The following is a 23130-nucleotide window of genomic DNA, read 5'->3' as shown; positions in this document are numbered from 1 at the left end:
AGGCTGATTCTTAACCATTGCACCACCAGTGAAGCCCCCTATGCTTTTTAAAAGATCACATAATCTGTCACTACACCCCAGAACTATGTACCCTTACTGTTCCCTCAGTGGCTTGAGCTGGAAACCTCTGTACTGCCTTTTAGCAGAGGGTGGTACATGAACTGTACAAGCTATAGATCAATTCCCATCAAGTAGGCTTGCAAGAAATGTTAACACATAACTACCAACAAGGCAGTGAAACATTCCAGAAACAAAATTATAAGTACATTTACATGGAACATTACCATTTTCAAACTGCTCTCAGTGAAAAAAAAAACTGCTTATGTTCAGGTGTATGTCAATATGAATGACATAGTCTTGCATAAACACCAAGATTCTAATGAATTCTCCTTCATTTCGAAGAAGGAAAAGTAAAGTCAGAGTAATTTGTATAATTCTTCCTGAACCAGTTGATGCCAAGGACACATGGTTTCTGGCGATGGAGTCAAACTACTAGAACACAGGAGAGGTGTGATTCAGTAGAGTTTATCATGTCACCAATTTTATTCCATCCCCAGGTTTGAGAAGGGTCATTATTTGGACACTGCATGAAATCAGCACATGCTGGAAGCAACTGCTGGATGAATGACAGTAGTGTGGCTGTGCTTTTTTTTTTTTTTTTGGTCATCAAATAGCAGTGTTTAGGTCCAGTTTCTGTATTTTAAAGAGGATAAGGCAAAAGCAATCTATCCCTAATTTACAAGTTCACAGAACACACACAATATGTTCATAACCAGACCATTAATTTGTTGCCTGATCTGGACAACAGGGCCTCAATTTGATTTCACCACTAAGTCTTCCACATTCAGAGGATGCAGGGGTGCATGCATCACTGACCATAAAAGGAATTAAAGTAACAATGTTAAATTTTTAAAAGAGAAGCTATTGTAAACTGTGACTTCCTCATTGCTTTTGATAGAGGGTTTTGTTTGTCACTTCTCTCCAAACAAAACAAAATTCAAGCCAGTGAGGATGAGGATGGAAGTCTTGTACAAACAGTACAGTTTTTCTTGAACTTCAGTAGAGCAAAAGCAACCTACATGCCTTGCCAAAGTCAGTACTTAAATCTCTCTCATAAAACTTAAAGAAGACCCTAATTTATACAATGCAGATTACAAGATTAAGTGAAGGATGATGAATCAGGTGATTCCTCAGGCACAGGGCATCCTGAGGAATAGTTTAATGGATATAAATTGAAATTCTATCACACAATGAAGAGTTGAAAACCAGCCACTAATTTCCTTTCATTCACCTCCTTTCTTCAGTTTCACCTTGAAATAACATCAACAATGTTTCACCCATCTTTCCCCAAGACAAATGATCAATAAGGGACCGAGTATCCAAGTACATATATATGTAATTGGGATGCAATGAGTATTTTTTATGTTTAGGAAGAGCCTTAATTGTGATGGTAGTTTTTAAATTAAACAATGGTTCCTGAAATCCTCTAGGGACGAGCAGCAATATGCCCTGTGTATGTAGCTTTTTGGTCAGATTTTCAGGGAAGTTAATTTTATGATAATGTAGCTCATATAGCCACGGTTGCCCACGTTACTGAATCAGCCTTGCATTTTCTTTTGCCTGAGAAATAGGGCAGAGTCTCCTTGTAACATGGTCCTCCTTCAGCCACATAGTGAGTAAAGTAACGAAGTGAACCAAACACTTAAACATCCCTAAGCCCCACCTGCTGAAATGCAGTTTGGTAGACTTGGCCATGACAATTCAGTTATGATTAACTCCTGATAGGTTATATGAGTGGTGAATATTGATAATTGAGATTAGAATTATTCTATTTTTTCCACGCTAGATCCTTAATCAGAGAGAAGAATAGATTGCAGTTTAGAGCATGGTCCAAAGTAGCTACCAGAAGACAGAAACTTTTTTTTTTTTTTTTTTTTTTGCGGTACACGGGCCTCTCACCATTGTGGCCTCTCCCGTTGCGGACCACAGGCTCTGGACGCGCAGGCTCAGCGGCCATGGCTCACGGGCCCAGCCGCTCCGTGGCATGTGGGATCTTTCCGGACTGGGGCACGAACCCGTGTCCCCTGCATCAGCAGGCGGACTCTCAACAACTGCGCCACCAGGGAAACTTGAGAGAAACTTTTTGACATCTTTTAAAATTTAGTAGATGAGAATGCTGCTTTCCAGTCTATCATATATCTGTTGGCAGTTCAGTGTCCTTAACACACAATTGCATCTCTTCATTTTATTGTAAAGTGCTGGGCAAATGTAGCTCAAGTCCATTCTTCCAACCAGCTGGCTGCCCTTAAGCCCAAAAGCAGAGCCTATGAGTAAGACAGGAATAAAGACACAGACCTACTAGAGCATGGACTTGAGGATATGGGGAGGGGGAAGGGTAAGCTGTGACAAAGTGAAAGAGCGGCATGGACATATATACACTACCAAACGTAAGGTAGATAGCTAGTGGGAAGCAGCCGCATAGCACAGGGAGATCAGCTCGGTTCTTTGTGACTGCCTGGAGGCGTGGGATAGGGAGGGTGGGAGGGAGACGCAAAAGGGAGGGGATATGGGAACATATGTATATGTATAACTGATTAAATTTGTAAAATAAAAAAAATTAAATAAATAAATAAATAAAAAAGAGAAAATTCTAAGAAAGTTACCTGGTCCCTGAAGATACACAGACTGAAGTGACAAAATAATTTTAGGAGACATCTGTCTGCATGGCCTGGTGACATAAGGATGGACTTTGAATCAAAGAAGGCCCAGATGTGACTTCTGGCTCTGTCACTGTGTTACCTTGGGCAAGTCCCTCAACCCCTCTGAATATCCATTCTTTGTTTCTAAAATCGAGACTGCGACACATTAGTTAAAGAGTTGTTGTGAGAACTAATGAAACCATACACACACAGACGCACGTCACCAGTGGTAGTGCTTGCCACGTAGTAGCAAGTACATACTATCCATCCCCTTATGTTTATTATAGCCAGTCCTTACTGACTGAGTAGTCTTGTTAGCAGTTGAATGTAATTAACACTCATGGAGTCGATTCTCCCTTATTCTGCAGCCAGATTCCAGGGGCCCTTGATCTGCTTTGGGAATATATATTTAGGACTGGACTAGAATCCTTCCTTTAACCATAGCCTTCCTGTAAAGCACACCTGGTCCAGGAATTTCCTTGCCTGGAGCATCTCTTCCAAGTGGATCAGACTGAGGGCCTCTGCCAATGTTGAGCTCTAGAAGGATGTGGTTAGATTAGCATCGCTTCTGGCTTTTTTTTTTTCTTCTTGGCTGCGTTGGGTCGTCGTTGCTGCACGCGGGCTTTTTCTCTGGTTGTGGCTAGCAGGGGCCACTCCTCTTTGCGGTGCTCAGGATTCTCACTGCGGTGGCTTCTCCTGTTGGGAGCACAGGCTCTAGGCGTGCAGGCTTCAGTAGTTGTGGCACACGGGCTCAGTAGTTGTGGCTTGCAGGCTCTAGAGCGCAGGCTCAATAGTTGTGGCGCACGGGCTTAGTTGCTCCGCAGCATGTGGGATCCTCCCAGGCCAGGGCTCGAACCCGTGTCTCCTGCAAGGGCAGGCAGATTCTTAACCACTGTGCCACCCGGGAAGTCCCCACTTCTGGCTTATTGCAGGTATTCAACACGTATTGGGTTTCCTTTCCCACCTTTGGTCCAGGTACATCTCTTGAACTCTTCAGAATCCCAGGAAGATTCCTTGAGATTTTACTGAACTCACAGGGTATTCCTCAAAGCAGTATACCAATGACGAATGGTCAGTTTCTAGTTTCTCTGTTGGGCCCTTCAGGTGCTAAATTATTACAGTCCCATTGTCAGAGTTGGATCTCAAGGAGTGGGAACTTCTGTCACAGGTTCAGCTCCAGGGAATAATATTTCTGGTTTTAGGTCAGCCCTGTAACAAAAATTGTAAAACCCCCCTGTAGAATGTGGAGGTAAATGCCGGCACCCTGGGGGGCCATGCCTACTGCCTACATTCAAGTCTGTAGTCTCCAAGCACAAAGAAATAATCCTGAATTCGATGTGTTCTTATAATCTAGGGAAGGCCTTTACAAAATGTTGGAACAAATAGTGTCCCAAATTGGTTCCGTAATTAAGGTATGCAGAGCTCGGCTTCAAAGATCCCTGATGTCTGTTTTAAGGGATGCTGTTAGCGAGCAGATAATTGTACATAGTAGCTATAGAGCCATTAGAGGAGCTTAATCTATACAGAAAGCTTTGGATATTAGGAGCTTCTGGGACATCGCTTCTACAGTAATGCCTCATCTGCAGATATTACCCCAAATGTGCACTTTTCTCCATTATAGTTTATTTTTTAAAGCCAGAGACTTTGCATTTGGGTACAGTTTTGTAACAGGATGAATAGGTACCCCAAAGATACTTGGATTGCTATGAAAGGTAAAAACATAATGAGAAAACTAAGGAAGATTTCAAGGATACAGTTCTTATGACCTGTTCAACATGTGTGGGGTGGAGAAGCAGCCCCAGGATGGCCCCAGAGAGGAAACCTATTTGCGTTAGAGTCAGCCGTGCGCCAGGCACCGTTTGAGGCACTCTATCTTATCCTTAAGAAGTCAGGCGAGCAGGAGATGTGAAATTCAAAATGAATCCAGGAGTTTTTTGTTTCATTTTGTTTTGTTTTACTAAAAACCTCTGAATTGTACATTTTATTTACCTATTTTCTTTTTTATCATTTTTACTGTAGTATAGTTGACTTACAGTGTTGTGTTAGTTTCTGCTGTACAGCAGTGTGACTCAGTTATACATATACATATGTCCACTCTTTTTTAGAGTCTTTTCCCATATAGGCCATTACAGAGTTTTGAGTAGAGTTCCCTGTGCTCTGCAGTAGGTCTTTATTAGTTATCTATTTTATATAAAGTAGTGTGTATATGTCAGTCCCAATCTCTCAATTTATCCCTCCCCCTCTTAGCCCCTGGTAAATCCAGGAGTTTTGTTTTTCCTAAGGGTTTTAGTGGAGAACAGATGAAAACCTGGGAATGTGGCTACGAGAAAAATACTGAGGACAAGTATTCCTTCTGGACAGGCAACTTCCAGCCTGTACCAACCCCAAATCTTCTCCTTGATTTGCAATAAATATGCTTTTATAAGTAATAATTATTGAACAGCTGAAGGGTGAAACCAAATCCTCTCAAACAGTGACAGAGTTAATGAGAAGAAGAATCCAAAATCCTTGCTCAGTCACTTTAAATAGTATAGGGATTATTATTGTTGTTGTTATGATTACTATTTTTAGTGTCTACTCATGTTCAATTCATCCCACCTACCTCCACCACACACATACACTTTTAACTTTTATAGTGAATCTCTTGCATAACCGGCCACATACAAAGGCTTGGTTAAAAAACCTCCTCCCAGCCTGTTGCAATATTTATAAAGCCCTGGCTTTTAACACACTGCAAGAAGGGCTTAGTAAAACAAAGGGCATCATAATTTATTGTTTTAAGATTATTGATTCAATAAATTAACAATAATTTCCATGAAGGGTAGGAAACCTGGTGCCATAAAAGTTTATTTATTCCTACTTTAACTAGCATTGATTAGAGTATTCAAATTGCCCCAGTGCCTATAATCACTCTTTATAGGTGAAATGCCCTCCGCTGTGCAGGAGACAGTAAAATAAACATTCTACCAGAAGCGACAATGGCTCCTTTAAAAACCAGAAACGCTAGAGTTTTTTTTCAAGAGGGAAGAAATAGTTCAGATAGAGCTTTTAATACATGCTGTGTGCACGTTGGGTTCTGCTCCCTGATATATTGCAAGGACATAGTTTTAAGAGGCTATTGCCATGGTTAGCAAACAGGTAGGATCTAAATGGTGATATTTATATCCCATACCTCAAAGAGATCTTTTTGTTGTTGTTGCTTGGGTTTAAACTATCATTGTATGTGGCCTTTAAGAACAAGGTGGATTTTTTTTTTCATACGAGTATTGTTTCAGTGCTTTTGTTCCTCAAGTGGTGACTAAACCTTCAAGGTGACTTTGTAAAATGGTAAATAACTTGAACAAACAGGTACTGCTTTTTCTTTTGTAACCACAGGGCAGATTAATTTGAAGTAACTATCTGGAAAGACAGAACAATGGGCAAGCCAGCTCATGAGGCATCCCAGACCTGCACTTGGGTTTCTCCTGTCCTCAGGATCAATTCTCCTTTCTAGAGCACCAATAGGATAGTATCATGCTTCCCTTTTATATCTTCACCCGTCCCATTTCCCTTCTCTCTTGACATCTGGATAACGGATTGTATTTGTCAGCTTTCGCGCTGTATTTTCCAATGTGATTTCTTATCTTTTCCACCAGCAAGGAATCTCCAAGCTGAAATATGATTTAGAAACAGGCGTTTGCAGTAATTAATAAAGTGAAATGAAATAAAATACAATAAACCTCTTAGTCACCAAAAGGCTTATGATTTACATAGGCTTTAAATGATCGTTGGTGTTAGATTGTTTCTCAGAATGCAACTCAGGAATTTTAAGTTGTCAGATTAACTGCTGCATTTACTGGCCTGTTTGATTAGGTGAGCATAGTTTATATTCCCTCTTGGAGACCTAAATAGCAACCATTTCCTACCAAAACAGCATGGAGAACAAAGGCCTCATTCACAGCGCACTGGGCATTTGCTGTATAGGCCTTTGTATGTGAAACAACATGGTTTCTAAGCACCTCGAAAGGAAAAGGTGCAACTAATTTTTTCAATGTACACGTAATAGGCAGAAAAAGAATCACGTTGCATACCAAAGAATATATTCTATCAGAAGGGCACGGAGTGTTTGTTTGTACTGCTGGCCTTTCCAAGGCTGGAAGAAAAAATTACTGTGGTCATTTCTGAAGGACAGCAGACAACAGAAAACACTACTGGGTCTCATCATTTCAACTACTCACAAACACTCTAGAAATTGATTAAGATTCTTTTAGTCCAGAGCCGTCTTTTTAAGAACCTTCCGTGGGCTAGGCTCTGTACTGGGCGTTGTGGGCATAAAAGCCAAGAAGCGGGGCTTCCCTGGCGGCGCAGTGGTTGAGAGTCCGCCTGCCGATGCAGGGAACACGGGTTCGTGCCCTGGTCTGGGAGGATCCCACATGTCGCGGAGCGGCTGGGCCCGTGAGCCATGACCACTGAGCTTGCGCGTCCGGAGCCTGTGCTCCGCAACGGGAGAGGCCGCAACGGTGAGAGGCCCGCGTACCGCAAAAAAAAAAGCGAATCAGCTTCCTCTCTCCGCTGCTCCTTAATCGTACGACTCACATTCCAGAGGTTGGAGAGTATCGTGACACCAATTATTTCAATGACAGAGACGGAGTACAGAGGAGTGATGTTTTCTTCAAGAAGATGACCCCTAAGCTAGATCCTAAAAGACAGGGGCTTAGGCAGCAACTCCAGATAGAGGTGATTGCACCAGCAAAGCGTGGGAAATATCCATACAGGAATCTACAGGAGGTTACTGATGCTGAATCATAAGTGGAGGTTAGGACTGAAAGAAGATGAAGAGGAAGGAGAAAGCCGGATCCACAGAGCACTTCCTGTGCCAGGCTAAGTAGTTTGAACTTGATCCTGTAGGAGCCTCTGAGACTCTGAAGGGTTTTGAAGGGTAAGGAGGCAGATAAATCTGGCCAGTCTGCACGATTCCAACTCCAAAGTGATTAATTGGTTCGTTGTTCATTTGGGGTCCCAAAGTGAATCTCGTTACACTGGTAATATCCATTTTCTTGACCTGCCTTTCCTCGCTTCATTGTCTACACTGTTTGAATTCACAGATAGCCACTCAACATTTCCCTTTTCTTGCAAAGTTAATGTATCATTAGTTGAGGGATGTTATTTGTCACCCATGAAGACACACACCAATCATTTTATTAAGGACTTTCAAAAGGATGAACATGCGATACCACCGGTTCCTTAGTGTCTGAGGAATGGTAGTCTTGAGGAGTTTGAAGGAAACTCAGAAGTGTACCCCAGGGCTGTGGGGGTAATGCAAAATTGCACAATAAAAGTTTTCAAAAGCAAGATAAACACAGTCGGGCTTCCCTGGTGGCGCTGTGGTTGAGAGTCCGCCTGCTGATGCAGGGGACACGGGTTCGTGCCCCGGTCCGGGAAGATCCCACATGCCACGGAGCGGCTGGGCCCGTGAGCCATGGCCACTGAGCCTGCGCATCCGGAGCCTGTGCTCTGCAACGGGAGAGGCCACAACAGTGAGAGGCCTGTGTACCGCAAAAAAAAAAAAAAAAAAAAGATAAACACAGACTGGCTATCCCCATCTCTGCTGCCATATCCTGGTAGTTATTTTCTCTTTACAATGCATTAAAATGAAGGGGAGATTTGGGTGAAGCAAATGCTGTTACAGTTACATACACTGGAAAAACACATGTTCTGTACATATCTGTTATGTCATTCAGATGTAAAGTATTTAACTTTTCATCCCAACCTGATCACTTCAACTAGGCTAGTGTCTTGGCAAGACAGCTGTGTGCACTTGCCAACACAGCCAGGTTTTAACCTCTCGAGCTGAATGACCACTCTGCAATGGGAGAGCTACACTCAGGGTGAAATGGGCAATCATCCATTTTAATTGAGGCTGGACTTGAGTTACTTCTACCCGTAGTTTTCCCCACTTCTATGAGGATAAGAATCATCCTGGGTGCCTGTGAGGTGTTCAGGTTACTAGACACGCCCTCTGTGAACTTTGCTTCAGTAGGTCTGGTTTGGGGTCCAAGGATCTGTTTTTGTCAAGCTCACCAGGTGTTCCTGCTCTTCAGGGAACTTTGGGAAACATTGCACAAATGATCGAGTACATTGAGTAAGGCAGCATTCTTCAACTCACCATATATGTAGCATTAAGCTTTAAGAGAAGCCATAATGTAGCATCAGAATAATGAGGAAAGAGTTGGGGTTACACTTTCTATAATTTTGTAGGTTATTTTAGTAGAAGGAATGAAAGCAATATAAAAAGCCACTGTGCCAAATTGTTTATTGGGTCTCCAGATTCCTAAAGTACTGCCAATTAGCTTGCAGTAAAAAAAAAAAAATTGTGGGTCAGGCGATATTTTCTTTTCATCACTAAGTGAAATAAATTTGTTATTGGTGCTTCAGTTAAGAAAAATCAGTCATTTGTTTCTTCCAAATACAATGTATTACATGCTTATGTGACAATGAAGGTGATCTTTTTTTTCTTTTTTTGCATCATGCGGGCCTCTCACTGTTGTGGCCTCTCCCGTTGTGGAGCACAGGCTCCGGACACGCAGGCTCAGCGGCCATGGCTCACGGGTCCAGCTGCTTCACGGCATGTGGGATCTTCTCGGACCGGGGCATGAACCCGTGTCCCCTGCATTGGCAGGCGGACTCTCAACCACTGCGCCACCAGGGAAGGGAAGCCCTGAAGGTGATCTGTTGGGTCTGTGGTACCTGCTCTGTCATCATCCTCATCTATGCCATCCCTCCATAGAAACCATTACAAATAAAACTTACCTAAGGCAAAAACCTGCTTGCCAGCAATCATTTTTTTAAAACTAGTTTTAAAGCAGCTGGATACTCTTTCCAAAACCTCAGTATCTAGACAAGTAGGAACAGCTATATTTTCATCGGGGGCTAGAGGAGTGGGGTAGGGGAGCATGTCTGCAGGGTCTTCCCAGCTCTAATCAGCACCTTCCTAATTCACCAGCCTCCCTGCGGTTGGAGAGGAGAGTTCAAGTCATGAGGATAACAAAGAGCTGATGTTAAATGGAAAATGGTGTTTGGGTAACTCCTGACACACCTCCACAGACAGGGCAGAGCAGAGTTTGAAAATCTCTGCTAGAGTTTTCCCTCAAGGGTGATAGACCCTGTTCACTCAATCCAAACAGCACCTACCACATGCCAGAGGCTAACGAAAGGTTTATCGTAGGGCATTTTCATCACAAGCTCTCAGAGAAATTTTCAGGGTTTACATCCTTTCACAAGGAACAATGACAATTTTAATAAAGCCCATAAGATCTGCAGCAGCAAAGAGAAGAGAGAGTGTTTCTACTCAATTGATAAAGCACGCATGCACTTTTAGAATAAGGTCCCACCGGTATCTGTGTGGGAAGCCTCTGGGGTGCAGGGAGATGGGCTGGAATTAGAAGGCATGGCTGTTTCTGTTTAACTTGCTTTGCACAGAACTGTCTGCAGGTGGACACTCAACAAAAGCTGCCCGTCTTAGCATCCAGAGATGCGGTTGTGATCAGTCATATTATTAAATTATTCCCCTCGTATTAGTAACCACAATTTCAACACAGGCTTCTCTTGATAGATGTACAATTCCTAGAGACTATTGGAACTATATTTTGGGGGCGTGCTGTGATTTCATTTGCTGTGCCTCTCACAGTGGAAAAAATATGCCACACTTTTTTAAGCAAACAGGCTTCTTTTCACAGTGGACAGAGAATACTGTTAAACAGAGGAAACACAGTATCCCTTTTCATAGCAAGAGATCAAATGTCTGCAGAAGAGTTTAATTTATACCTCACCATGTGCCAGAGCCCAGTCTGAGACATAGCAAGACTTCAGTACTTTCAATCAGGTCATAGTTTCCACCCTGGATGACTTCATCCCTTTTAAAATAGAATAAATGGAATTCCACATTATACTATGGGAAGGGATTATAGGAAATTAAAAGACGTATAGTGCTCAGCACACTAAGTAATTGTGACGTTGAGCTGGGAAAATAACACTTAGGCAGCAAGTTCTTCTTGGGTGTTATGTGGGAAAGAGATTTTGCTCAGCTTTCCAGGAGAGTGGAAGAGAAGTGGTGCCATGTAGGCCAGAAAGTAAAATCTATGCTGTGCTTGCTCGAAGTTTCCCTTTTCAAAATATATGTAAGTATTAAGTTAGATCAGAAGTGTGACTTGATTTCGTTGTCCACCAGCCCCGCTGTCTGATGCTTTCTGGATTTAGTTCTCTGGTTTTCGTGTGCTGGCGATGAGGATTTTACAGAATGAAGTTCAGCCGCCTGCAGCTTGGGGTGGATGCAGTTAGAGAGATGGGGAGAAATCCTGTTCAGCCAAAAGAAGTTCTGAAGTTAAAATATGACCGCATACTCTGTGAATGCCCTCAAACGCAATTATCCCACATGAGCTGAATTGTTATAAAAACCAGAGGTTTTGGGTTGGTCTGTAGAGAAATTGCCTAGAAGAGAAAGCTGTAATGGTCAAAAGTTAGAGGGAGGTCGATTCTTCTTTGGAGGACCTTTTCTTCACAATGTACTTTTGGGCTGACTTTTGACCTTATTTTGTACAGTTTTGTAAGTGAAGGAATTTGATGTGTTTCCTGAACAAATGAATATACACACTAGACCCGCCTGCAACGGGTGTATTACACATAAGCCTTCTTTCTGTTGATGGGTAATGAAAAGACAGTATTTTCATTCTGTTGTGCTCTCTTTACAATCACGTTTGTGGCGTTCAATGGTCGCGGTGTTGAGATTTGCACACCTTTTAAAAAGAGCCCAGTGAGCAAGGCCTTCCCTTTGGGAAGATTATGGCTGGAAAAATGGGGGCTCTGAGAGAGAGTGAGTACAAATCCACTGCAGGTGAGCCAACACACTTTAATCACATAATATATTTATAATACATCCCTAGGAATTCATGTTTGCTTTGAATCTGCCTACCAGATAGGCCACAAGGAGATAGAAATGACTTACCGTGGTTTCTAGTGCCCAGAGTTGAGTATATGTTCTGCTTCTGCTCACACATAATCAGCAAGCAAAGGAGGAGGGGGCAGCTGCTCAAAAGAGCTCTTGGGAGGGAGATGTACAGGTGGGAGTTTTTACATCTTGACACACTGATAAGATTTCAGCGTGGCTTCAAAGCTTATTCCAAAAAATGACCCAGGACAGTATTTCTTTGAAAATTCTAATCTGTTGCTAAAACAGAGCAAACCAAGTTCTCCTTTGTGAATTTGAGTAAACACATTCCTCACCACCTTCAAAGACCGTGGCAAGGAGAGGGAAGGACCTGCCTTTGTGATTCAAGAGTCCTCCACAAGTATTCTATGCATATTTGTGGGAACAGTCATGTCTTTCAAAGAGCAACCCAAACCAAATACTTCTGGTAATCTCCAGGCTTTTAATGTGTAACAAAGCAGGGTAATGGGTCCAAGCGTGTTCTTTGGAGCCTTTCTGTGACTATAAGACCAGATCAATAGCCACACTTGCTCTTCTGGGGCACCTGCTTATGGACGGAGCTCAGAATATTGGAGAAAGAAGCGTTATACAAGGAGATGGGGAAACTGAAGCAGTGATAAGTTCTTGACCTGGTCAAAGTCAATATGACTGGTCAATAGAGGGGCAGAAAGCAGAGAACTTGCATTGTCCAGCTCTAGCTCTCTGCTATGACATCATGTGCAGAATACGATGCCTTCGAGTTGGTGGAAAGGGTGATCAGGGTGAGTCTTGAGGCCACAGAGTCTAATGTGTTCCACAGCAGAGAACACTCTGTCCATTTAGCCAGATTACAGTAAGTCTTACTCTTTGTGAAAGTTTAAAACAGGAAAAATGAGCCCTAGTCTGTGCTCTATGTTAGCAGCTTCTATGGTACTCTTACAAATGAGTAGCAGGGGCTTCCCTGGGGCTTCCCTGGTGGCACAGTGGTTGAGAGTCTGCCTGCCGATGCAGGGGACATGGGTTCGTGCCCCGGTTCGGGAAGATCCCACATGCCGTGGAGCGGCTGGGCCCGTGAGCCATGGCCGCTGAGCCTGCGCGTCTGGAGCCTGTGCTCCGCAACGGGAGAGGCCACAGCAGTGAGAGGCCCGCGTACCGCAAAACACACACACACACACACACACACACACACACAAATTAGTAGCAAATTGAAAATGGCTTGGTGATGGAAGCAGTGTTAGGGTTGCCCAGAGAAACAGAAGCAATAGAAGTGTGTGTGTGTGTGTGTGTGTGTGTAGATAGATAGATAGATAGAGAGAGAGAGAGAGAGAGAGAGAGAGAGAGAGAGAGAGAGATTTATTTTAAGACACTGGTTCATGTGATTGTGAAGGCTGGCAAGTCCAAAATCTGCAGTGTGGGCCAGCTTACTGGAGACCCAGGGAAGAGGTGATGCTGTAGTATGAGTCCAGCAGCAGTCTGCTGTCAGAATTCCCCCTTCTTTGGGGGAGGTTGGTCTCTTTCTTTTAAGGCCTTTAACTTATTGGATGAGGCCATCCCCAATATGGAGGGGAATCTGCTTTACTCAAAATCTATGGATTTAAATGTTACTCTCATCTTAAAAAAAACCTTCATAGAAACATCCAGACTAATGTTTGATCATGTATATGGGTACCATGGCCCAGCCAAGCTGACACATAAAATTAACCATTACAGACACAAGGCAGGGTAATTATTGAGATGGGAGATTCCCCAGGAGTCCCCAGGAATACTAGATGCTAGAGACCAGGCAGCAGCTACAGCCCCCTACCTGATCACACAATACATGGGAAATATATTCTCCGACGGAAACAGGTACTTTTCCTTTTTATTGATTATGCTGGGACATCTTCTGAAAGTCATTTAGAGTAAATTTCATACCCAAAGGAAGTAGTATCATGGGAAGAAGGAATGTTGGATAGTTATCAGCAGGGAATGATTACACACTCCCATATAGCATGCAAACACGTGTATAAAGCGTTGGACCAAATTTGAAGTAAGTAAGCCATATCCAAATGAAATGAAAATAGGGAAAGAGAAAATGAAATTCAAATAAGTCTTCAAACATATAATCATCCATTAACAAATATATAACTGAGCTCCTACTGTAGTGTGACACATTATCAAGTCCTGGTTAATCACCCCTTTTGATAAGGTTGGTAAAGTTTTAAACACTTTTTTAATGGTATAGGTAGAAAGATGAACTTTGGAGATCATTATTTCAACAAACCCCACAAGTAGATAAGTGATAGTATTACTGAATATATGTTATCTCTATATCACGTTTAAATCAAACGGTGCATATGCCACAGCCACTGTCTTTTTGGGTGTGGGTATGTATGCTTACACAGATATGTACTTTTCTCTTTCTCTCTTACATGTGCACATCTATGTATGTATGTATGTATGTATCTATCTATCTATCTACCTACCTACCTATCTATCTACCTCTCTATCTATCTACAAAACATGAGGATATGAACTCGATTTCTATTGTGATAATACTAATCAATGTTTTTTGAGTACCTACTATGTGCCAGGCCCTGTGCTAATCTCTAGGAATATAATAAGGAACATAATGATCATGATTTACCTTCTCTACACATTGGAGCTTATATTTTGGTGAAGGAGAAAGATACAAAAAGTAGACAAGAATAAGTAAAATAGTTACAATTAGCATTTAAGTGTTATGAAATTAAGGGAAAGGGGCTTAAGATAGAAAATAAGGAGACCTACTTTGTTTTTTAATTAATTAATTAATTTTTAAAATTGAAGTACAGTTGATTTACGATGTTTCAGGTGTACAGCAAAGTGATTCAGTTATACATACATATATATTCTTTTTCAGATTATTTTCCATTATAGGTTATTACAAGATATTGAATATAGGTCCCTGTGCTATACAATAGGACCTCATTTATCTATTGCATATACAGTAGCATATCTCTGTTAATCCCAGATTCCCAATTTATCCCTCCCTGCCCCACCTTTCCCCTTTGGTAACCATAAGTTTGTTTTCTATGTCTGTGAGTCTATTTCTGTTTTGTAACTAAGTTCATCTGTATTATTTTCTATGATTCCACATATAAGTGATATCATAAAGAAGATGTGCAAACGTAAAATACATAGCTAGTGGGAAGCAGCCGCATAGCACAGGGAGATCAGCTTGGTACTTTGCGACCACCTAGAGGGGTGGGATAGGGAGGGTGGAAGGGAGGGAGATGCAAGAGGGAAGAGGTATGGGGACATATGTGTATGTATAACTGGTTCACTTTGTTATAAAGCAGAAACTAACACACCATTGTAAAGCAATTATACTCCAATAAAGATGTTAAAAAAATGTGGTATATATGTATACACACACACACACACACACACACACACACACACAATGGAATATTATTTGGCCATAAAAAAGAACAGAATAATGTCATTTGCAGCAACATGGATAGACATAGAGATTATCATACTAAGTGAAGTAAGTCAGACAGAGAGAGGCCTACTTTAAATAGCAAGTCAAGGGGAATTCCCTGGCGGTCCAGTAGTTAGGACACCAAGCTTCCACTGCGGGGGCACAGGTTCGATCCCTGGTTGGGGAACTAAGGTCCTGCATGCCACAGGGCATGGCCAAAAAAAAAAAAATTTTTTTTTAGAAAAAGAATTCTCAGACATTAAAAAAAAATAGTGGGTCATGAAGGAAATCTCTGAGAAGGTGATATTTAGCTTGAAGCCTGGAGGATGAGAGCATTCCAGGCAGAGAAAACAGTAATTTGAAGCATTTTCAGAAAGGAAGACTTGATACACTAAAAAAAAAAACCCAGAGATAGTAGAGTGGTGGACACATACTCTGAGGAAGAGCAGGGGCAGTGTGAGTTGAGACTGGGGAGGTGAGCAGGACCTCACAGGCCATGATAAGGGCTTTGGACTTCATTCTAAGAGCTATGGGAAGACACCAAAGCAGTGGAGTGACATCAGACAAAATTTATATTTTAATAAGCTGATTATTGCTGCTGTATTGAGCATGGCAGGATGAGGGGTAAGAATGGAAGAAATGAGATCAGTCAAGCCTAAAATAGCCCATGCAGTGAGATGACAGTGAACTAGTCTGTGCTTGGGGCAGAAGAGATGTAGAAAAACAAACTGATTAAGATGTACTTTGGAGATAGGTTTGGCAAGACTTACTGTTGTATGGACATGGGGCGTGAGGAAAAGGAAAAATCAAGGATGACACCTGTGCTTCTCACTTGAGAAACTGAGTGGATGGTGGTGACATTTACTGAGAAGGGGAAGACTGGATCTTCTGATGGGGAAACAGTTTCGAGGAGGAAATCAAGAATTCCATTTTGGATATGCTGAGTTTGAAATGTTTGTAAGGTATCCTACTTAAATAAGCAATGTGGTGCGTGAGTATGCAGCTCAGAAGTGAGGTAAGTTCTGGAGTCATCAAAATTAAAATGGTATTTAAGCCCATGGGAATGATGAGATTTCCAAGTGGATTATTTAAAGAAGTTAAGAGGCTTCCTATTTGAGCCTTGAATTCTATTTAGAGATTAGTTATAGGAGAAGGATCCAGCAAAAGAGAATGCCAGAAAAGTAAAAGGAAAATCAAAACAGTGTGTTTTTTCAAAAGCCAAGAAAAGACATAATTTCAAGACAGAAGCAGTATTTACCTGTAACAAATACTGCTGCAAAACTGCATGAATTGTGAATAGGAAAGTGTCCGTTGAATTGGGAATCACGGAGTTCACTGGTGATGTTGACAAGTGATTATGCCCTCCCTTTGAAAGTGCTTGGAGTTGGGAATTCCCTGGAGGTCCAGTGGTTAGGTCTCTGCTCTTCCACTGCAGGGGGCACAGGTTTGATCCCTGGTAGGAGAACTAAGATCTCACAAGCTGCACGGTGCAGCCCCCCAAAAAAGTGCTTGGAGTAGAAACTGGATTGTAGGGACTTCCCTGTTGGTGCAGTGGTTAAGAGTCGGCCTGCCAATGCAGAGGACACAGGTTCGAGCCCTGGTCCAGGAAGATCCCACATGCCGAGGAGCAACTAAGCCCGTGTGCCACAACTACTGAGCCTGCGCTCTAGAGCCCACGTGCCACAACTACTGAGCCCGCGTGCTGCAACTACTGAAGCCCGCTCACCTAGAGCCCATGCTCTGCAACAAGAGAAGCCACCATAATGAGAAGCCCGTGCTCTGCAACAAAGAGTATCCCCGCTCGCTGCAACTAGAGAAAGCCCCGCACAGCAACGAAGACCCAATGCAGCCAAAAATAAATAAATAAATTTTTTAAAAGAAATTAGATTGTAGATAATTGAAATATAAATGAGAGATGAGGAATTTATGTACATAGATCTTTCTTTTGAGAGATTCATATTCAGATATGCAGGAGAACAGAAAAATGGGGTAATTGCAGGAGAACGATGTGATTTTATTAATGGTAGATACCAAACATGTACATTTTCTGAGAGCACTGACTTCTGATTTGTAAGAAAGTACAGCTGAAGGAACCAAGAAGTAACACTTGAGATGGAAGAAGAGAAAGAGTCAAGAGCACACATGGATAAATCGAATGGCAGTTTGTAATATGACTCACATGGAAAAACCCTGTAATAAACATTCTAATATACTTTTTCCTTTCTAACTCAAAGCCATTCTAAACAGATTGTTCAAGGTTTAATAGAATAACTCAACCCATGAAATGACTTGATGTCATTGCAGTGTAATCTTTCAGGGAAAGAGACCTTTATTGAGAAAGTAATTCAACTATAGCATTTCTTAAAAAGAAAATGTAAATGTATCTTTAATTTCCTGATTCTTCCCTTCTGAGTCTGGAATGCCCAGTTGATCTACCTCAAGAGGAAGAGATGGCAGAAAAATCTCTCCCCACCCTCTGTAAAAACCAGCCCACTAGAGCTTGGAGCACTCAGGGCCACAGGCTCTCATGATTTCATATGCTGATTTGAAAATAACCCTATATTAGCCAAAAATTTCATCTCCAAACTCAGTGCTCAATCAATGGGACTTTCTTCATTTGTTTAAAACTGAAGGCAAAAGACTTACTCTCAGTCAGTTCAGGGCTTCCTCCATTTGCCTAAGGATTGTTTTTTGTTTTTGTTTTGTTTTTGATTTTTTTATTGAAGTATAGTTGATTTACAATATTGTGTTAGTTTCTGGTGTACAGCAAAGTGATTCAGTTTTATATATATATTCTTTTTCAGATTCTTTTCCTCTTTGGTAACCATAGGTTTGTTCTCTATGTCTATGAGTCTGTTTCTGTTTTGTATATAAGTTCATTTGTATCAATTTTTTAGATTCCACATATAAGTGATATCATATGATATTTGTCTTTGTCTGACTTACTTCACTTACTATGATAATCTCTAGGTCCATCCATGTTTCTACAAATGGCATTATTTCATTCTTTCTATGGCTGAGCAATATTCCATTGGGTATATATGTACCACATCTTTATCCATTCATCTGTCAATGGACACGTAGGTTGCTTCCATGTCTTGACTATTGTAAGTAGTGCTGCTATGAACATTGGGGTGCATGTATCTTTTTGAATTTAAGTTTTCTCCACATATATGCCCAGGGGTAGGATTGCTGGATCATATGGTAGCTTTATTTTTAGTTTTTTAAGGAACCTCCATATTGTTTTCCATAGTGGCTGCACCAATTTACATTCCCACCAACAGTGTAGGAGCATTCCCTTTTCTCCACACCCTGTCCTGCATTTATTATTTTTCTCTTTTTATGTTTAAGATTTGGGGAGATTATGTGGTGCCAGGATGTGGGGTTGGAAGTGGACCTGTGCCTCTCTCCTTTGCAATGTTCCTATGTTGTTGCCTGCTGGGATGCCCTCATTGTTATCTGGTCTTTGGTCATTAGTCCACACAGATTATTGCTATAAACTCCTTGTCCCTTCAAACCCTGGGCTTTTTGTGCAATGTCTGAGTTCTCCTGGATATCGGGAAACATTCCTCTGGTATCACACAACTGTGGGTTGCAGCATACTCCGTGAGGCTGTCTCACTGCCAAGTGCCTGAACACCTCTATAGGCCTTTCTGCTCTGGAGTTTTGGACTACAAGAAAAGAAAGCAGATTTCTCCCTGTTCTCACATTCCTCAAAACTATCTGGAAATTTCTACCCACTTCCTAAGAGTTGGCATGTGGTTGGGGAAGTGGAGACCCCAGGAGGCCTGTTTCTCTAGCACGCTACACCATAAACCCTGTACTTTAGACGGCTCTCCTTCCTGAGTCAAAAAAATATTTATTTAGTTTGAATACAGGGTAGCTTGATTCTTTCTCTTCTTGCAAATCTGTGGTTTATGGCCTGATCTAAACTTGTACCTTTTTTAAAAACAAATTTATTGAGATATAACTCTGAGACCATGCAACTCATCCATTTTCAGTGTACAATTCAATATCTTTTAGTGTATTTGTAGAGTTATACAACCACCAAAACAATTTCTAACCTAAACTTTTGAAGCTTTCCATAGCCAATGGTTTGATTCTTTTTTTTTTTTTTGACTTTTCTTGAGGCATTGGAAAATTTCCTGAATGAAGAAAATAAGCAGGAAAAGAAAATGCACATGGGGAAACCTTGATTAATATATTAAAATATTAATCTGCCACAATGTGTGGGTCTCTGTGGTCTATAGCCGGCCCTTCAACACAATGAACTTCCTGTGTAACATGGATGTAGAAAGCTGTATAAAGCACGGTTTGGCTTGTTTGCAAAAGATCTCCATCTTTCTCTACTTTTGCTCATCCCATCTTTACGTTTACAGATGTTTCTTTTACATGAGTCATCAAAATTTGGAGAATGAAGCTGCACAGTGAATATACCATTAGGTAACTTATTCCATCTCCTACTTCTATAACGTTAGCCCCAGTTTCATCTCATATGGAATTTGCTCTGAATTCAATTTTTTTTTTTTTTTTTTTTTTTTTTTTTTTTTTGCGGTACACGGGCCTCTCACTGTTGTGGCCTCTCCCGTTGCGGAGCACAGGCTCCGGACGCGCAGGCTCAGCGGTCATGGCTCACGGGCCCAGCCGCTCCGTGGCATGTGGGATCTTCCCAGACCGGGGCACGAACCCCTGTCCCCTGCATCGGCAGGCGGACTCTCAACCACTGCACCACCAGTGAAGCCCTGAATTCAAATTTTAACTACATTTTCTTGTCCATCCAGGTGTTGCCACGCTATTAGAAGAGCAGCTGGACCTGAGGCAAGTTTCACTTCTGTGATAAGGATTTGTATGCGTACCTCTGGTTCAAAGCACGGTAAGATTTCAGGAGCCCACAAGCCATGAACGCACCACATGTGTTGAAAGATATGCCTGAAAATGCAACGTAGTGTTTTCAGCTAAGCAATCTCATGCTATGGCTTAATCATGCAAAGCCATAGCAGGAAATCATGACCCTACCTGTACAATTTGTTAAATTTGTAGATACAGGCAAATCTGAGTATGGATCTAAATTACCTAGATTTCTCGATGATATAAAACTGAAGAACCACAATTTTGTCACAAAACCTTGCTTACCTGCTCTCGCATCAATATGTGGCTAAAAAAAGGAAAGGAAAAAACTTTCTTTTTATGGAACTCTGGCATTTATATTTCTTATTTTCCTTGAGAAAGGGAAATGGAGAAAGAAGTGAAAAGAAATATTGGAAAACCTGCCAGACTAGCGATTAGCATTTTTTTGGATCCTAATGAAACAGTCAGTTTTTTGTTTTTGTTTGCTTTTGTTTGTTTGTTTTTGCGGTACATGGGCCTCTCACCGTTGTGGCCTCTCCCGTTGCGGAGCACAGGCTCCGGACGCGCAGGCTCAGCGGCCATGGCTCACAGGCCCAGCCGCTCTGCGGCATGGGGGATTTTCCCGGACCGGGGCACGAACCCATGTTCCCTACATCGGCAGGCGGACTCTCAACCTCTGCGCCACCAGGGAAGCCCTGCTTTTGTATTTGTTTTGCTTTTGTCAAATATGAAGGCCAGCACTGCAGGTAAAATATTTTATTCTTTGTTTCGCCAATATTTAGTCCTTAGGGCTGTTGTGCCTCTGTCATATCTCAGGATAGAAATTTCCTTATGGACAACATGATTAGAAATGCAATGAGGTGACGGACTGACTTACACATATTGTGAAATGATTACCACAATAGGTTTATTTAGCATCCATCATTTCATACGGATACAATAAAAAAGAAAGAAGAAAAAAAAAGATATGCAATGAGGGCTATTAAATATATTTGAATACAGGCAGCAAAATTGTCATGCAATGCATCTCAAGAGACAGTCCAAAAGTATTATGTGTGCACACAAATGAATCCTGCCCACACACAGTCCCTTCATCTGGCCTCATTTTGTCCTTCCTTTCATGACTAATTCCTTCAGTGTCAGTTTAGCCTCCTGATGTTGGCATATATTTGACTCCTAAACATCCACCAACGTCAGGAAGCAAGTCCGGATGGGAAAGGTGAAGGGGTGAGAGCAGAGAATAGGAAAGACCAAAAGCAACGAACTGAGAAACAAAGGAAAAGCTGAGGTTTGAAAACCATCTTTTCTGTGGTCGTTTTGGAAACTGGCCTCCGACACACGTCATGACTCTTTCACTGTGGCTCTGAAACTGAGGGTTCAACTTTCACCCATGAAAAGAATTGCCAGTGTACCTGTGGTTATTTGAAGATTATACATGATATTTGGCAACCTTCTAATGTGGACAGCCACGATTCCATTTTTTAAATAAGCCCCATGCAGTGGAAAAATCCAGATTTTAAGTTGAAAAGTTCTCAAGGGCAATAATCTAATAGTAACAATAGCTAACAACTACTGAGTGCTCACTGTGCTTTGTGCCAGAACGTCATGACCTCCTGACTCTACTATGATCTCATTGAACCCTTACAGTGATCATTGGAGGAATGCTCTGTCATCCTCCCCCATCTCACAGCTAAGACACTAAGGCTCAGAGTCCAGAGTGCTAACCATTACACGAGAATAGATACATGTATATGTGTAACTGAATCACTTGGCTGTACACCTGAAACTAACACAACATTGTAAATCAACTATAGTCCAATATAAAATAAAAACTTTTTTTTTTTTTTTGCGGTACGCGGGCCTCTCACTGTTGTGGCCTCTCCCGTTGCGAAGCACAGGCTCCGGACGCGCAGGCTCAGTGGCCATGGCTCACGGGCCCAGCCGCTCCGCGGCATGTGGGATCTTCCCAGACCGGGGCACGAACCCGTGTCCCCTGCCTCGGCAGGCGGACTCCCAACCACTGCGCCACCAGGGAAGCCCTACAATAAAAACTTTTTTAAAAAGGAAATTCCCTGGCAGTCCGGTGGTTAGGACTCCGTGCTCTCACTGCCAAGGACCCGGGTTCAGTCCCTGGTGGGGGAACTAAGATCCCACAGGGCAGCACGGCCAAAAAAAAAAAAGCACACGAAGTATACATAAGTATATATGCTGTATCAGAGAAGATAGTTTAATATCTTTGCATTTTCCAACTAACTACATACACTAGATATAATGGACCTTTTTGATGCTAGTTAACATCAAAAGTAATCAATCATCTAATTAATAAGATTTTTAAAAAATTAAAACAAACAAACAGAAAGAAACTAAGGCTCCCAGAGGCAAAGTACTTTGCCTGCGGACACACAGTCACTTAGAGGCTCTAATGCCTATACTCCTTACCACTGCGCCCTCACCACTCCCTCTTCATAGCCCGCTGCTTCTGATTCTGAAGAATTTTTTTTTTTTTGAAGAGTATTTGTCTCAGTTAAAAGCTTTGCAGAACAAGCAGTATAAAACCCTGGAATAAACTGTTTTTAAAAGTTCCCAATTAATTTTCCATTTATCAGACCCTTGAGTACCACACGGAAACTCAAGAAAACGACCAACTCGAGTCCCTGAAGGAAGAGTCAGTGGAAACATTGTCTCACCTCCACCCGCCAACCCCTCTGAGCACAGCATGCTCCCAGAAGAGCCTTTGGGCAGCACCCGCCGACAACGTCTTTGAAAAGGAAGCACTTTTCCCGCCCTATGCTTAACACTCCTGTGACCTTCTGTGTGTACTGCAACATAGCTTCATTCTTTATTTAAAAATTTCTCTTTTTTTCCCCCCAAAAAAGTCCCAGACTCTGGCGGCTTTTGCATAGCTGAACAACTGAATATGTGTCTCCAAAGATATCGTTAAAAGGTGGGGAACTGGGGTTGGAATAAGCACACACACACGCATCCTTGGCCTTATGAAAGTAATTTCTTATGAGTGTCAAATGGTTAAATGGTTGCTGGCCGAGAGAAACAGAAGTGAGGAAGTATCCAGGACAGATAAAACTGAGCTGATTACAATGGAAGCACAGACACACACACACACACATTCATTTATTGAAAAATGTTCAGGCCACCTCCATGCTGTATTTTTTCCTTTTTATTAAAGTACAATATACATG

The sequence above is a fragment of the Mesoplodon densirostris genome, chromosome 11, assembly GCF_025265405.1.
Source record: "Mesoplodon densirostris isolate mMesDen1 chromosome 11, mMesDen1 primary haplotype, whole genome shotgun sequence".
NCBI classification, from domain to species: domain Eukaryota; kingdom Metazoa; phylum Chordata; class Mammalia; order Artiodactyla; family Ziphiidae; genus Mesoplodon; species Mesoplodon densirostris.
This window is presented reverse-complemented; position numbering follows the sequence as displayed.